Below are 18,437 nucleotides of genomic sequence, written 5' to 3'. Positions count from 1 at the left end.
AGGTGGAGGTGATGCCACTACTTCCGGTCTGGCCTTGAAACATCCTGCCTTTCCTTCCACTCCTTTGTGCCCTGAGACCCCTCTCTGACATTTAGCCTGAGAGGAGAGAGCTAATCTGGATCTGGAGTGTTTGTTTTTATACATGTGTATTGGTGATAGCCGTGAGGGACCCAGGCCGTGGGCAACTGGATAAGGATGTAAGAGGAACAGGTCAGACTGTGGGGGAACAGTGGCTGTGGCCCCCAGCCTTCCCTGAGTTTAGTCCAGTTCCTTTAACAAGGTTCTGGTGTTCCAGCTAGACCCCCTGTCCCAAGGATCTCAGCCTCACATGGATACAAGCTGAACTCACCTACTTATGACTATGCCCTTAGTCTTCCCAACTTTACTAAATTATGCTAACAGGTGAATGTGTCCTCCCAGTTCTGTACCACTTTCAGAACTGGGGGCAGGTGAGGACTTCAAATGATAATTCTTTCTACCCATGGCTTTGTCTGTGTTAACAGCACTAGAGCCTTGGATGTCTGGAGAAAGGAAGAAAAGGAATACTTACTGTGCATCTGTTATGTAGTAGAAGTAGGGGCTTCCCAGGTGGCTCAGCAGTACAGAATCCACCTGCCAATGCAGGAGACACAGGAGACATGGGCTCAATTCCTGGTTTGGAAGATCACGGAGTAGGAAATGGCAACCCACTCCAGTATTCATGCCTGGAGAATCCCATGGACAAAGCAGCCTGGTGAGCTACAGTCCATGGGGTTGCGAAGAGTCAGACATGCTGCGCAACTGAGCACACACTGCAGTAGAGACTGAGATTTTCTATTTTAAAATGAATGGCCAGAAATTCTCTGTGGCGAAATGACTTTGATTCTGGGCCATAAATAACAAAAAGTAGACAGGTGTGCAAATGTCTGTGGCCTGAGCTTTCCTTGCCAGGAAGAATGGCACATGCCAAGGTCCAAATATGCCTGCTCTGTCCCCAAACCAGATCATGACTGGAGCAGCCTAGGCAGTGGTTAGAGAGCAGTCAGGAGCTAGATCTCCTGAGGCTGCAGAGGCCATGGGAACGAGTCCAGATTTAAATCTGTATGAACCTGGAGCCCATTGGAGGATATATGAAGGGGAGTAGCATGTTCTTTGTTGTTCAGTCGCTAAATCATGTCCGACTCTTTGTGACCCCATGGACTAGAGCACACCAGGCCTCCCTGTCCCTCACCATCTCCCAGAGTTTGCCCAAGTTCATACCCATTGAGTCGGTGATGCCCTCCAACCATCTCATCCTCTGTTGTCCCCTTCTCCTCCTGCCTTTAGTCTTTCCCAGCGTCAGGGTCTTTTTCCAGTGAGTCGACTCTTCACACCAGGTGGCCAGAGTATTGGAACTTCAGCTTCAGCATGCTCTGGTCTACATTTAAAAGTGATCACTTCGGGGAAGGGTGTGTTTAGGGGAAGACACAGTGGCTGGGTGATCAGTTGGAGACCATCCAGGTTCAGGGAAGAGCTAAGCCTGCAGTGGCAGCAGTGGGGTGGAAAGAAGCTGATGGGTCTGTTGTCCAGACATCACTGTTGTGATTAAGACTTCAGAGTATACCTGTGCTCACTTGTGAGAAGAAATACAGTAACACAATTGTGTCTTTGGCCATGACCACAGCTAGGCAGCGACTCAACACTTAAGGAGAGTGATTGAAATTGATCATCTCCTCTCTCCCTTTTTTGTTTTTATGACTGTTAACATTGTTTTAGGAAAGAGAAAAAAGTATCAGCCCATCTCTACAGCAGGTGGCAGTCTTGCTTGGAGTTTGAGCCTTAATGACGCATGTGCGTATCAAAGCTACCAAAATCCACAGTACTTCAAGCCTGATTTGGTGTCTCCATGGGAAGAGAAGCAGCTAATCAATAATTATCATTATCTAGAAAATCACCCTTTAGGAAGGTGGTCGATCGGAGTATAAACATGTCATTTTCACTAAGGATAACATGTCACCTTTTTATAAGGAAGAGTTGGTTTTTCCTGCCTTTCCAGTCATTACAAAGCAAAACACCGCACCAGGAGTGTTTCCTGGTAAATCTTCACTGTCATTATCTCTTTAAAGGTGGGGCTCCCAGGGCTGTTTTTAGAGCTGGGGTGTGGGGTATGGGTGCTGGACAGCACAGAGGTTCAGAGCCTCAGACCTCTTGGGTTTCAAAGCTGGCTCTTACTAGTCTATGACCTTGTGCAAGTTATGTAAGGCTTGTCTCAGTTTCCTCATCTGTAAAATGAACATAACAGCAGCATCTGCCGTGTGGGGTTGTTGTAAAGATTAAATGAGTAGTAAGTGTGAAATATGGGCTTCCCTGGTGGTAAAGAATCTGCCTCCCAGTGCAGGAAATGTGGGGTTCAATGTTCAATCCCTGATCCAGGAAGATCCCCTGGAGAAGGAAATGGCAACCCACTCCAGTATTCTTGCCTGGAGAATCCTATGGACAGAGGAGCCTGGCAGGCTACAGTCTACGGGGTCGCGAGAGAGTCAGACACAGCTTAACAACTGAGCAACAGCAAGTGTAAAGCATATAAAACAGTCCTGGCCGCGTGGAAGTGACAGCATGATGCGAGTGACGGTGAATGTTGTCAATACGGCGTATATGCATTTCAGGGCTGGGAACGGCTTTGCAGTGCACCGAACGTTCATCACCCCAAGCCAGGGACAGCTGGCCACAGAAACCTCCTCTCCCCCAAGGGTAGAATCTAGGTGGTAGAAACCTCAAGTTGGAGTGGACGGAGAGGCATGAGGTGTGTCTCTGCTTTTAGAATGGACTACACACTGAACTCGTGGAGAGGCAGTGCTCAGTTGCTCAGTTGTGTCTGAACTCTTTGCAGCCCCATGGACGGTAGTCCACCTGGCTCCTCTGTCCATGGAATTTTGTCCATGGAATTCAGGCAAGAATTCTGGAGTGGGTTGCCACTCCAGGGAATCTTCCCGACCCAGGGATCAAACCCTCCTCTCCTGCATTAGCAGGTGGATACCTTACCACTAGCGCCACCTGTGGAGAGGCAGAGTAAAACCTAAATTTGTACCTGGTCCAACCTCCCACTCCTGTGAAGTTCTGGTCTCAGAAAGCACAGTGGCGCCCCCTCTGCCCATGTCCCCTGACTCCCCTGCCATCTATACCCCAGTCCTAACTGCGCACTCAAATCAGCCTCAATAAATAGAAATCTGCCCCATTCCAAAGGTTCTGCCGGGAAAGAAAGCGTGAGATGCAAAGTTTGCCCCAACACTACCACTGTCATGAAATCCATGAGGAAAAGGGACTATTGGAGAATTCAGTAAGGAAAAGGGACTCTTTCTGAACTTAGCCTTTTTCTTTTGTTTGAAAAACAGAAATTCATTACGGTAGGACTTTGACCATAGGGTCAACCATGAGCTGGTCTGTCCTTCAGTGAGTGTCCGAATGCTCTGGGTCCATAAGCTGCCTCAGCGAGAGAGGAAAAAACATGTCCAGTATTTGAGTAGCTGTGAAGCAGCACCAGTGAAAAGATAGCGCTTCACAGAGCTGAGTTAGGGCTGTCCCCTGATCCCATCCCCAGCCCATACTGCCAGCATCACCTAAGAGAAGAAGCGAGGCTAGTCTTGAAGCCCAAAGATCAGATCAGATCAGATCAGATCAGTCGCTCAGTCATGTCCGACTCTTTGCGACCCTATGAATCGCAGCACGCCAGGCTTCCCTGTCCATCACCAACTCCCAGAGTTCACTCAGACTCACGTCCATCGAGTCAGTGATGCCATCCAGCCATCTCATCCTGTCATCCCCTTCTCCTCCTGCCCCCAATCCCTCCCAGCATCAGAGTCTTTTCCAATGATTCAACTCTTCGCATGAGGTGGCCAAAGTACCAGAGTTTCAGCTTTAGCATCATTCCTTCCCAAGAAATCCCAGGGCTGATCTCCTTCAGAATGGACTGGTTGGATCTCCTTGCAGTCCAAGGGACTCTCAAGAGTCTTCTCCAACACCACAGTTCAAAAGCATCAATTCTTCGGCACTCAGCCTTCTTCACAGTCCAACTCTCACATCCATACATGACCACAGGAAAAACCATAGCCTTGACTAGACGAACCTTTGTTGGCAAAGTAATGTCTCTGCTTTTGAATATGCTATCTAGGTTGGTCATAACTTTCCTTCCAAGGAGTAAGAACCAGGGTTTATTTGAAGCCTTAGTTTTCACACACATCACTCCAGTTACATGATGGACATGAGCAAGTCACCTCACTTCCCCAGGCCTTCATTTCCTCTCCCATAAACTGAGCATAAATGAACCAAGTCAGTGTTTCCAGAAGTGAATTCCCTGGAACATTAGTCCTTTGAGTTGCTCCATGAAGAAAAGAGTTCTATGGTCTAAAGCAGTAGTTTCAGTCTTGTTCCTCTGGAAACAGCTGGCCATGTCTGGAGATAATTTTTTTTTAATTAAAAAAATTTTTTAATTTATTTTATTTTTTGGCCACACCACACAGCATGTGAAACCTTTGTTCCTCAAGCAGGAATCGAACTCACACCCCCTTGCAGTGGAAGAGTGTTTTCCTATCCACTGGACTGCCTGGGAAGTCCCTGGAGATAATTTTGGTTATTAGGACTTGGGAATGGGGGCTGTCCTGGCATAGAAGCCAGGGATGAAGCCAGGAATGCTGCTAACTATCTCTCAATGCATAGAACAGTCCTCACAACAAAGAATTATCTGGCCCAGAGTGTTATAAGGTTGAGGAACTAAGATATAATGAGCATACTCCCTCACCCAGTGGTGACCCCACGGAGTGGGTTGCCATTTCCTCCTCCAAAGATATAATGAGAAGCCCCGATCTTATGAGTTTGAGATTTATGGAGCACATCCCATCACTTTCTTTATCCACACATATTAGCACAATGAAGACAGAAAGTGTTAGTCGCTCAGTCATGTTGGACTCTTTTGCGACCCCATGGACTGTAGCCCACCAGGGTCCTCCATCCTTTGAATTCTCCAGGCAAGAATACTGGGGAGTGGGCTACCATTTCCTTCTCCAGGGGATCTTCCCGACCCAGGGATCGAACCCAGGTCTCCTGCATTGGCAGGCGGATTCTTTACCATCTGAGCCACCAGGGAAGCCCTTGAAGACACAAGTGGTCACCATAATTTTTTTTTCACCCCGTGTTTCATTTGATCACGGAATATTCTGCCTTCCCACCCCCACCATCACATACCCACAACCTTATTATCCTCATGCAGAATGCCCTCCAGATAATGGGCCACTGGGGGAAAGGCTGGCAAGATGATCTCCAACGTGGTTTTCCATTTTCAAAAACATCGGAAGGAATTTTCCTCTGATGAGGCCTCTGAGGCCTCATGCTGAGTCGTGAGGACAGCTCTTGAAATCCCCCTCTGTGAGTTGGGTCCCTCTGTGCCCTGCGTGCTGCGTGACTTTGGACTGCTGGCTTCAGCCCTGGGTTCCTCGGTTTCCTCTGCTCTAAGAGGAAGTAACATCACCACCACCGGGCAGGGCTGCCGTGCGGTTACCGCAGGGAACCGGCGTTGACATCCGTAGACCAGCGCCCTCGCTCAGTGAGCTCTCAGGTCAGCGTCACCCATTATCTTTAAATCTTGTTGATTTCCTCAAGGCGCTGAGATGTCAGATCTGCCCACAAGAGGGCGCGAGGCACACGGTTTTGCCTCAAAGCGTTTTCAAATCCATTTGGAAGGCCCTGCAGGCAGTTTCCCACTCCAGTACTCTTGCCTGGAAAATCCCATGGGTGGAGGAGCCTGGTAGGCTGCAGTCCATGGGTGTCGCTAGGAGTCAGACACGACTGAGCGACTTCACTTTCACTTTTCACTTTCATGCATTGGAGAAGGAAATGGCAACCCACTCCAGTGTTCTTGCCTGGAGAATCCCAGGGACGGGGACGCTTGCTGGGCTGCCGTCTCTGGGGTCGCACAGAGTCAGACATGACTGAAGTGACTTAGCAGCAGCAGCAGCAGCAGGCAGTTTTGCCAAAATGCGCCTCCTCGGTCAGATTTCTCCTCAAAGACTGAACCACGGACTTCAGAGCCAAAAGTGTGTGTGTCAGTCACTCACTCATTGTCCGACTCTTTGCAACCTCGTGGATTCTCCAGGTTCTTCTGTTCATGGGATTCTCCAAGCGAGAATACTGGAGTGGGTAGCCATTTCCTTTTTCAGGGGATCTTCCCAACCCAGGGATCAGACCCACGTCTCCTGCATGGCAGGCAGATTCTTTACTGCCTGAGCCAGAAGAGACCCTGCAAAGGATGGGATGCGACCATCAGATTTTGCAGTTAACAGCCACAGAAGGCTAACTGTGAAGCTGGTGAGAGTGACTTGCAAAACCAACAGAGTGGCAGGGAACCGACTCCGGGAACAATCTCTGTGGAGTTGGATGGCCAGGCAGAAACTGTTTCTGGAAGGAAAAAAATAATGCATCAAGTGAGTTAACAGCAGTGTGAAGCTGAAATGAAAGGATGCTGCTGGTGTGTGACTGTGTGTGTGTATGTGAGACAGACGTCGAAAAAAAGAGAGAGGAAAGAAAACACCAGATTCTGTACTGTTTCTTTCCTCTGGACCAGCTTGGTGGTGGTTTAGTCGCTCAGTCATGTTCAACTTTTGTGACCTCATGGATTGTAGCCCACCAGGCTCCTCTGTCCATGGGATTCTCCAGGCACGAATACTGGAGTGGGTTTTTACTTCCTTCTCCAGGGGATCTTCCCAACCCAGGGATCAAACCTGCGTCTCCTGTATCGCATGCAGATTCTTTACCACTGAGCCTTTTGGAGGACTGAAATATTCAAGACTACATTTGGCAGACTGAGCCTGAGAGTATCTTTCACACCCACAGCCCCTTTAAGGGACATTGTTCCGCCCACCCCCCTGGGGTTCAGACACCCACTTTTTGTCCTTCTTTCTCCTCTCCAGCCACACCTGACCGCAGGTGTCCAACCCTTCAGCTGGCTGGGACCTGTGGTTCATTGCCTGGTGGGGTGGTTGAGCTGGATCCCTTGTTCCCTGAGATGTAAGTTATCAAAAGATAGAGGTGATGAGCAGTGGGAGTTCCAGGTGACAAGTCACAAAGTGGAAAGGGGCAAGGGTGGCCTGAGTGACCACACCGGGCCAGAGGGTGAGGGGAGAGGACGGAGGTGTCCCAGAGCAGTACACACACCCCGAGAAGCAAAAGTGCTGTGAGAGGGGATGAAAGCACGTGCCAGGGGAGGGCTAAAGGAGATGGAGGGTTACTGCAAGGTTCTGTCCTCCGTGTTTTTTCAAAGCAAACTGTTTGGGTCTTTAGGCTGCCCTGATAGGTTAGTGGTAAAGAATCCGCCTGCAATGCAGGAGACACAGGAGACAGGGGTTCGATCCCTGGGTTGGGAAGATCCCCTGGAGGAGGAAATGGCAACCCACTCCAGGATTCTTGCCTGGAGAATCCCATGGACAGAGGAGCCTCGTAGGCTACAGTCCACGGGGCTGCAAAGAGTCGGACACGACTGAGGGACTGAGCACACACGAACTAGTTTCCTACAACTAAATTGCTTGGTGAGGATGAAGCTTTGAAGGCACTGTCAGATTGGAGATCTTATGACAAAAGCGACACTGACGGTGTGTTTATAGAGTGAAATCATATTGCAGGGGAGCCTGTGGGTGTGTGCGGGCTCAGGGGGCACAGCCTTCCTCCCCTCCCCCTCCTCCCCCTCCCTCCCCTCCCCCACCCCTTCCTGCTCCTCAGTCTCTTCCTCTTTCTCTTCCTCTTTCTCCTTTACTTTCTCTTTCTCTCCCTACTTCTCCTTCTCCTCCTTGGCTCTAATACCTTAATTTTTAAAATCTTTCATATTTTGAAATAGTTTCCGAATTACAGAAAGTTGCATTCTGCTGACCACCTGCCCTGATAGCTTCAGGGCTGACTCCCTTTTGTCTTTAAAATTTGAGCTCCAACATCACCACTTTGTGGCTCCCCAGGTGGCGCTAGTGGTAAGGAACCCGCTTGCCAGTGTAAGAGACTCGGGATTGATCCCAGGGTTGGGAAGATCCCCTGGAGGATGGCAAGGCAACCCATTCCAGTATTCTTGTCCGGAGAATCCCATGGACAGGGGAGCCTGGTGGGCTCCGAGTTGCAGAGTCACTGGACACGCAAAGGACATGACTGAAGCGACTGAGCACAGCACAGCACATCACCACTTTGAGACAGCTCGTCACTCTTAACTTCTTGTTAAGGGAATTTATATAAGGATACACAGGGCAATCGGGGAGGGTGAAGGGATCCAGTGTTGCCTAACTGAGTCAAGGAGTTGGCAGGTTTTGCGCAAGAACACTCCTGCTAAAAGTGGGGGTTGGAGAGCTGTGACGAAAGACCTGGAGCAGCTAGCTCTGGCAATAAATACAATATTAGGAAAATGTGGGCCACTTGCTTGAAGAAGTTGTGAGACTATTAATTGTATCTGTGGGCACATGGGGAAAAAAGTCACCATGAAGGATAAAAACTCTGTTTGTGGTGGACATGCACCACAAACAGGCATCATGTCTCAATGTATCCTGCTTGCATGGGTTGTGAAACTGGAGTCAAGAAGCGACCCTGCACACCAGCCCAGAGCCACCGAAAGCTCTAGCATGCACGCATGCGTGCGTCCTCAGTCGTGTCTGACTCTTTGTGACCCCATGGACTGTAGCCCGCCAGGCTCCTCTGTCCATGGAATTCTCCAGGCAAGAATACTGGAGTGGGTTACCAATTCCTTCTCCAGGGAAAGTGCTAGAGCTGTGGCCAAAACAAATGCAAGATTTTCTTAACCCAGGGCTCACTGGGACTCCCACTGAAAAGAAACCCTTAGTAAAGGTGAGTACAGTTAGAAAATAGTCTACTCAAAAGAGGAAATTAGGGACTTCCCTTGTGGTCCAGCGGCTAAGACTCCACACTCTCAGAGCAGGGGACCCAGGTCTGATTGCTGGACAGAGAACTAGACCCCACATGCTACAACTGAGGGGTCTCACGATGCAACTAAAAACAAAATATCCTGTGTACCATGGCTAAGACCTGGTGCAGCCAAATAAATAAATAGTTATTTTAAAAAAGAGGAAATCAGCCATTATGAAGGAGAGTTAAACATAATAAACAGGAGATTAACACACTGAGAATGTTAAATAACAGAATAATCTGAAAGAAACCATAAAATAAACATATTTATCATTATAAATATGATGATATTTTAAAAGTTTAGAAATTTTTCAAATTTTTAATAAGCTTAGAAATCAAAATAACAGCATAGATGCCATGAAAAAGAGCATTAAGAAAGAATCAAATAAAATTTCTAGAAGTAAGGCATTGAGAAGAAAAACTCAATTAAACACCATATTAGGAACAGCTGCAATACTGGAAAATAAAGTTGAAGAAATTATCTTGAATGTACTACACCAAAATAAAGAGATGGAAATGCACATGAATAAAAGTTCAAAGACACAGAAAACTAAGAGATTTTTAAAAATTGCATTGAGAAAGAGGGCATAGAGGGAAGGGGGGAGGGACCAATGAAGAGCAATGGCTAAGATACTTCTAGAAAGGAGCAGTATGCAGCCTAGATGTGAAGATGCATTTTGAATGCCCAAGCATGCATGTAAGTGCCTGCGTGCTCAGTCTTGTCTGATTCTTTGCGACCCCATAGAGTGTAGTAGTCTTGCCTGAAAAAATCGCGTGGACAGAGGAGCGTGGCAGGCTACAACCAGAAGGGTCGCAAAGAGAGGGACGTGGCTGAATGCACATGGCTGAAGGGCCAAAGTAGCCTGCTGGGTGGGACCATAATGTGGAGGATAAGAAAGCGCTTTCAAACAGACAGGTGGGGTCATGTTCCAGCTGCGTCTCTTATTAGAAGAATATCTTTGGGGAAACTACTTAAATTCTCAAAGCCTCAGTTTCTTATTTTGTAAGCGTCCCAAGTGGACGTTTGCTGTGTGGATTAAAGATACAAAACTAAGGTCTCTGATGTTCCCTCTGGTGGAAGGCAGAAAAACGGTCCCCCAAAGACGTCTCGGTCCTAGCGCTTGGAACCTGTGAGTACTGTTACGTCTCATGGCGATGGGAAAATTAAGGTGGGCAGGCGGAGTTAAGGTTGCTACTCAGCTGATCCTGAGATGGGGAGATTATCCTAGATTATCCAGGTGGGGCCGTTGTAATGAGGACATGCGTGCTAAATCGCTTTAGTCCTGTCTGATTCTTTGCGACCCCATGGACTGTAGCCCGCCAGGCTGCTCTGTCCATAGGATTCTCCAGGCAAGAACACTGGAGTATGTGGCCATGCTCTCCTCCAGGGGATCTTCCCAAACCCAGGGATCAAACCCGAGTCTCTTATGTCTCCTGCATTGGCAAGCAAGTCCTTTACCCCTAGTGCCACCTGGGAAGCCCTGTGATGAGGACAACTATCCTCATAAAGCACAGACAGAAGAGGAAAACTTAGAGATGACGGTAAGAGAAACAATCATTGCTGGCTTTGAAGACAGAGGGGGCACTGAGCCAAGGGATGAAGGCAGCCTCTAGAAGCTGGAAAAGGCAGGAAAACACAGTCTCTCTAGAGCCTTCAGAGGAAACACAGCCTTGCTGACACCATGACTTTATCCCTAAACACAGTGAGACCTGTTTCAGACCTAAACCCTTCTGAGCTGTACGATAATGAAATTGTGTTGTTTTAAGCCACTGATCTGTGGTACTTTGTTACAGTAGCTGTAGGAAATGAATATACCTTTTATCTGAGCATGATTCCTGCTTTCTTTTTAAAAAATATAATTTCATTTGTTTTGGCTGTGCTGGGTCTTCCTTGCTGCAAGGGCTACTCTCTAGTTGCGGTGCGTGGGCTTCTCACTGTGGAGGCTTCTCTTGTGGTGGAGCACAGGCTCTGGGGCACAGGGACTTCAGTAGTTGTGGCTCGTGGGCTCAGCAGTTGCGGCTCCCAGGGTCTAGAGCACAGGCTCAATAGTGGTGGCGTATGGGCTTAGTTGCTCTGTGGTACGTGGGGGTATTTCCAGACCAGAGATTGAACCCGTGTCTCCTGCATTGGCAGGTGGATTCTTTACTACTGAGTCACCAGGGGAGCCCTATTCCTGCTTTCTTAAAGCAGTCTTTACATTATCTTTTGGAAGACAGAGGTTTTTGCAGGATGTACCTCATAGTGTTATCTGGGGGTAGAATATGCTCTAACAAAACCAGCCAAAGCAGAAAGCCAGCTGCTTTTTGGGGTGTAGCTTCTCTCCTGCTGCTTCTCAATTGCTTTTAGCTACTTTGGCTAGAAAACAATGGCTTCATTTGAGAGTCATCCCACTTGGGAATTCAAATGTCCTCTAAAATAGCTGATAAGCTGATTTTTTTTTTTTCTTTTGACTGATTGTACATTTTAGTTAGAGTGGCCCTCTAGTGCTGCATCAGACATTGTTTGCCAGGAAAGGGTTGAGAGGGTGTCAACTCTGAGGTTCCGTGGTGCCTGGCAGGGGTGGCAGACGGTTTGTGATCTCTGCCCCTTGCAACACCCAACATCCTGTTTGATGCAACCCTTTGATGCAGCGTGAAAGGCTGGTTCTTCAGTGTAAAGGAGCTGCTTCTGTTTCTGGAACAGCTCTGGAAATGTGGGCTACTTTAAGCTTCCCCCATTTCTAATTTTTTTTTCAAAGAATAAAACAACTAAATCTGGCTCCAGGTAAAACAGTGAAGCATTTAATTCCTTTCTTTAGGATTTGTACTGTGTTTGCTCCCCCAAAAAGAAAGATTACAAAAGTAAACTAGTAGAAAACGGGAGATTTTTAAGAGAGAGTTAAAATAATCACGACAAAGCACCCGTTTCCCCTACCAAGTGATTATATATTTTAAATGACAATCCTCAGTGTTTTGATGAGTATGTGGTGGAAAAGATGATGTTGACTGCTGGTGTGTACATGAGTAGGGGCATGAATTTTCCAGAAAGCAGAGTGACTTTCTGTATTAAGAGCCTTCAGCAAGTTTATACATATACATATATATATATATATATATGAAATGATACTATTCAGAATATATCCTTTTTAAACTCATCCTTTCAGTTTCCTTGTGCCTAAAATAGAAATATTAACAGGGACTATTTCATAGAGTGATTTGAGAATTAACTTTATGGAAAACTAGCACACAAATGTGTGCTTGACAATCGCTAGGCATAATTATTGATGAAAAACTAAGAACCTTTTCAGATAAAAATTATTATAATGTGGTGGCCTGAAAATTTGGAGTATTGTTACTCTATGTTCTAGAGCAAACCTAAATACCACTTTAGGATGAGATCTCTGGTCTACTCCCTGCCCATTCACTTCTGGAAATAGATCTCTTTAAATGTCTCAAAGTTATGTAAACTGGAACTTTCAATTTAATTCAGACATATTGCCATAAAAAGGGGTAAGGATTTCTTTGACATGAAACTACACATGTAAGCTTTATGGGTTGCTTTTAGGGTAATCTTCGTGTTCTGAGGGAGCATTCTAGCGAACACTCAGTGCCTGAAACTGTGTGTTTCATGTGAGCTGATGAAGCTTTCTAAGCGGCAGGTTTGTAGGATCAGGCTCTGGATCTCTTTGAAGGTTTTCAAAGGTCTTTGAATACCAGCCTTCTTGGCCCCCAAGGAAAGGCGGTTCAGATTAGCCTTGGCTGGTAATGATGGGGCTGTGGTTAGGATGAGCAAGTCAAGGCCTGTTGTGAAAGAAAAGAGGATTCGGCTGTTTTGGAAGGCAGCAAAGTGAGTGTTCAACAGGAACTCACAGAAAATAGGGAAGAGAGCGCTGCAAGCAGTGTTTCCGGGATGGAGAGCTAGTCACCTGGCACTTGAGAAAGAGGGAATGGTCAGAATGGGGAAGGGCTGCCTGAAAGCGAGAGGAGGGTAGACTAATCGACCTGTCCTGGGTCCTTCTTAGGGCAATTCTTATGCATCTAGAAGCCTCCTTGAATGGTGTCTTCAATCACGGACCCTCAAGCCTTCTTCACACACTTGGAGACTTCTGTCCCCTCCACCTCAGAGCTGGGTATAGAGTAAACCTGGGCTTCACCTGCCCTCTGCTTTGTCAACTGAAAGATTAGATCCTCAGGCTGGGATGGTGCTTAATGGTATCCCCATTACCATTATAAGGTTCTTTGTTGTTCAGTTGCTAAGTCGTGTCTGATTCTTTGTGACCGCATGGACTAGCACGCCAGGCTCCTCTGTCCTCCACTCTCTCCCAGAGTTTGCTCAAGTTCAAATCCATGTATAAGGTAATATGGTTTTCCTATTTTTTTAAAAACCTATTTGTCTTTTACACAGGATGTGCTCTCTGCTTGCGTCCACTGGGAACTACAAATAGCTGTAATTCCATTTGCACTGTAAAAAGGGGGTTGAAGAGACAGATCCAGTGGTTACGATAACAAACAGCCTCTGTTATTATAATGGAACGAAAGCAGCTGCAATCTAAATTCAGGGTCGTTTGAGGGTTCTTTGAGAAGTTGCCGAAAGGACTACTAGAGATCATTTGGGGTCTCTTTCTCAGTGGTCTTGCCAAGTGGAAAGGGAAAATGAAATTGGAAAGTTCCAGTTAAGGCAATTCTGCCTACGATACATGATGTTACAAAAAAGTGCCCTTGTCTGCATGCTGTTTCAAGGACTGTCTATTATTGTGCTTTTGGGGCCAAGAGAATCTTCAGTTAAGGTCAACTGAAAATCTGGTGTCTGAGCATTTATCTCCCAATTAGATAATGGCTTTTTGTAACTGTCTCTGCATCTGCCCTAGGCCTTATGGAGACTATTGATCTGTGTGCTGGGCCAAGTTTTGCATTGCTATAAATTACTCGGGTAATTCTTACTTTTTAGTGCCTCACTCCTTAAATTAAAAGTTTATGACCGAAGCAAGAGTAACTCAGGGATCAAAAAATGCCATTAGTGTGCATCTCTTTTTAGTACAAAAAAAAACACCTTTTTCTAAAACCCTGGGTTGAGCTAAAAAAAGAAAGTAAAGGAAGAAAATCAAGCTGATGATTATCTGTACAGTTTTAAATTAGCCCATGGTTCTTAATGAACTTTTTGAAATTATGTTAAGTGGCCTGAGTTCCTGAAAAATATGCCAGTTGTCCCCATAAAGTTCCACGTGTGGCTTATGCAGAATTTCCTAATGTCAACTTTCTGTCTTTGAAACAGTAAAAATGTAATTGGTTCAGCTTTTCCAAGTGATCACCATATTCGGGCTTCCCAGGTGGCTCTAGTAGTAAAGAGACAGGCTGCCAATGTGGAAACGTTAAGAGATGCAGGTTCAATCCCTGGGTTGGGAAGATCCCCTGGAGGAGAGCATGGCAACCCACTACTGTGTTCTTGCCTGGAGAATCCCAGGGACAGCGGAGCCTGGTGGGCTGCCATCTATGGGGTCGCACAGAGTCGGACACGACTGAAGTGACTTAGCAGCAGCAACAGCAGCAGGAGTGAGTTAGCATGCATACAAACATATTCAGCAATTGTTAAGGAGGGTCACGGAGAAGGCAATGGCACCCCACTCCAGTAGTTTTGCCTAGAAAATCCCATGGACGGAGGAGCCTGGTAGGCTGCAGTCCATGGGGTCGCTAAAGTCGGACACGACTGAGCGACTTCACTTTCACTTTTCACTTTCATGCATTGGAGAAGGAAATGGCAGCCCACTCCAGTGTTCTTGCCTGGAGAATCCCAGGGATGGGAAGCCTGTCGTCTATGGGCCGCACAGAGTCGGACATGACTAAGCGACTTAGCAGCAAGGGGGGTCAAACAACATTTCAAAACTGAGACATTTTGAGGAGACTTATCCTTATTCTCTTGATGAAAGTGAAAGAAGAGAGTGAAAAAAGTTGGCTTAAAGCTCAACATTCAGAAAACGAAGATCATGGCATCTGGTGCCATCACTTCATGGGAAATAGATGGGGAAACAGCGGAAACAGTGTCAGACTTTATTTTTTTGGGCTCCAAAATCACTGCAGATGGTGACTGCAGCCATGAAATTAAAAGATGCTTACTCCTTGGAAGAAAAGTTACGACCAACCTAGATAGCATATTGAAAAGCAGAGACATTACTTTGCCAACAAAGGTTCATCTAGTCAAGGCTATGGTTTTTCCAGTGGTCATGTATGGATGTGAGAGTTGGACTGTGAAGAAAGCTGAGCACCGAAGAATTGATGCTTTTGAACTGTGGTGTTGGAGAAGACTCTTGAGAGTCCCTTGGACTGCAAGGAGATCCAACCAGTCCATTCTGAAGGAGATCAGCCCTGGGTGGTCTTTGGAAGGAATGATGCTAAAGCTGAAACTCCAGTACTTTGGCCACCTCATGCGAAGAGTTGACTCATTGGAAAAGACTCTGATGCTGGGAGGGATTGGGAGCAGGAGGAGAAGGGGATGACAGAGGATGAGATGGCTGGATGGCATCACTGACTCGATGGACGTGAGTCTGAGTGAACTCTGGGAGTTGGTGATGGACAGGGAGACCTGGCGTGCTGCAATTCATGGGGTCGCAAAGAGTCGGACACAACTGAGCGACTGAACTGAACTGAACTGAAATGATCCTTATTTTTCTCACACTCTGGGTGCCAGGAAATATCCTTTCCAATTGTAGAAGCAGCCGGGGTGGAAATTCTCTCAAAAGGGGCCCTGCACTCGTGCACTGTCCATGGGCCATGAGGGCCCAATGGTGAGGGCACTGCAGCTGCTTTTTTGATCAAGTGGGACCCAGCGAAGGTGGAAGTAGTGGCCACGGATTAACTTGACCCTTTCTCTGCACATACAACCCTTTATATCCACATCTAAGGACTGTTTTTTTTTTTAACTTTTTACTATTCACTCATTTATTAATCTGTGCCAGTTGCAGCGTGCAGGATTTTTAGTTGCAGCATGTGAACTCTTAGTTGCAGCATGTGAGATCTAGTTCCCTGACCAGGGGTCAAACCTACCTAGGTCCCCTGCATTGGGAGTGAGGAGTCTTAGCCACTTCCACCACCAGAAAAGTCTCTAGAGCTTTGCAGATGAAGCACATGGTGCTCATTATCTAGTAGGTGCTCAATAAATCACTGATGACTTGAACCAGCTGAAAAAAATTAGTTTGAAAGTCTTATTTAAATAGTAGTGAATGTGACTATTATTTATTTTCTTCCTCCCTTACCAAAAAAAAAAAAAAAGCCACTAATCTTCAGGTCTCACTGGAAGTATGAGCAAGACCTGTTGAATCCTTTGACCACCTACACATATATGTTCCGCAGCCACCATTTTCTGGTCAAATATATAGCAATTCTTATTGGTGGAAAAATAGAGATTTCCAAAACATGTTAGAAAAAGTGGTTAGGTAGTAAAAATGGACTGGCACTCTTGATTTGTGGAGGTATGGATTTCTGAATGGAGAAGGCAACGGCACCCCACTCCAGTACTCTTGCCTGGAAAATCCCATGGACAGAGCAGCCTGGTAGGCTGCAGTCCATGGGGCTGCCAAGAGTCGGACATGACTGAGCAACTTCACTTTCACTTTTCACTTTCATGCATTGCAGAAGGAAATGGCAACCCACTCCAGTGTTCTTGCCTGGAGAATCCCAGGGACAGGGGAGCCTGGTGGGCTGCCATCTATGGGGTTGCACAGAGTCAGACACAACTGAAGTGACTCAGCAGCAGCAGCAGCAGGATTTCTGAGATTAATTGCACTGGGAACATTTGTATTGCTGGCCTAGCCAAAGGAATCCTATTTAAAGATTAGAAGTGCTTAACTAAGCACATCTTGGAGAAAATAGAAAGAAGAATCAATTTTCTGTCATTAATCTTTATATCATCTCCCCCTACTCAATGTAATGAAAACAACAAATAAAAATAATCAGAGATCCTCAACTGACATTCAGTCAACTGGAAGCATCACTGTGTCAAGAATTTTAAAAGAGAAGCTGGAAAATATGTGTTTAAAATCTGTTTAAAAAAACAAACCACAGGACTCCCCTGGTGGTCCAGTGGCTGACTTTTCCTCCCAGGTGGCATTAGTGGTAAGAATCCCCCTGCCAACGAAGGAGGTGCAAGAGACTTGGATTCCATCTCTGGGTCAGGAAGATCCCCTGAAGTAAGGAGTAGCAGCCCGCTCCAGTATTCTGGTCTGGAAAATTCCATGGACAAGGAGGCTGGTGGGCTACACTCCATGGGATTGCAAAGAGTCAGACACAACGGAGCACGCATGTGTGAAGTGCGAGCAGTCCATTGCAGGCAGCAGGGGCTCTATCCCTGGTTGGGGAGCAAAGATCCCGTATAATTTGTGACCAGAAAACCAAACATAAATAGCAGAAGCAATAGTCTGACAAATTCAACAAAGACTTTAAAAGTGACTGAAATGAAAAAAAAAATCTTGAAAAAACAAAAACCCAAAACATAACTCTCTTGAAGGCAGACATGGAACAGAAGTGAGGACTGGGCTGGGGCTGAGGAGCCACATACTGATGTTAAAAGTAAGAGCTACCCTTTCCTGAGCCCCAACTCTTGCCAGGTCCCACATTAGGGATCTTAGCAGTCCTGTATCGAGTGGAGGAGCTTTGGGCCTCTCACCTTTTCCTGGCCTTTTTTGAAGGACGGACTCTGAATCTCGGCTTTGGGACGGGAAAGAATCAACTCCTTTCCCCCCACCAGCCCTGCTGCATAGCAGCTGCCCAAGTGGTGGTGTCTGCTGGCTAGAACAACTCTGCACACATATGTGGCTTTCCAACCAAGCATCAGCCCTCGCTGCCAGAAAGTGGGAGGAGAGAGAGGTTGGGGAGGGATGGATCATTACCAGAGGAGGGTGGTTGGGCTGTGGAGTGCCTGCTCACCACAGGACACTTGTCTGCCCTTTGTGAGCAAGCCAGAAGGGATCTGGCCCCCGAGCCTGCAGGCAGCAGAGCCCTGGGGGTGGGGGACCACCTGGAATGCTCATTGCAACTGCCCCAGCCAGGGCTGGAGAAAGCCCCGGAAGGTGAAGCTTCCCCGCCCCCACCTCTGCTATCTCAGTGACAGTGAGTGACCCAATGGAGAACCTTCAGATGTCATTCATGGGGTGTTGTAAGAAGGGCAGTATATGCAAGTCAGATTATCAAGAGTCCAGGCTCAGGGTGTAGGATGGCAGGTGTATGAAAAGACCCAAAGCACTGCCTCTATGGGCAGGTTATGGTTAACCTGGTTAAACAGTGACATCAGTGAGTGACCTCTGACCAGGAGATGTCACACACTCCTTAAATTCTAAGCAGGGGACTTCCCTGGTGGTTCAGTGGTGAAGAATCCGCCTGCCAATGCAGGAGACATGGGTTCGACCTCGGATCTGGGAAGATCCCCACGCTGTGGAGCGACTAAGCCCGTGTGCCACATAGTTGTATATATTAAAATAATGTCATCTCATCAGGTTTCATTAGAAATAACATTTTAGTTTTAATTGCACTTTAAAGTTATGCCATACATGAAACAATTCTATGCCTTT

This window comes from Bubalus kerabau, chromosome 12 (genome assembly GCF_029407905.1).
Source record: "Bubalus kerabau isolate K-KA32 ecotype Philippines breed swamp buffalo chromosome 12, PCC_UOA_SB_1v2, whole genome shotgun sequence".
NCBI classification, from domain to species: domain Eukaryota; kingdom Metazoa; phylum Chordata; class Mammalia; order Artiodactyla; family Bovidae; genus Bubalus; species Bubalus kerabau.
The sequence above is the reverse complement of the archived record's forward strand: the minus strand, read 5'-3'. Positions refer to the sequence as shown.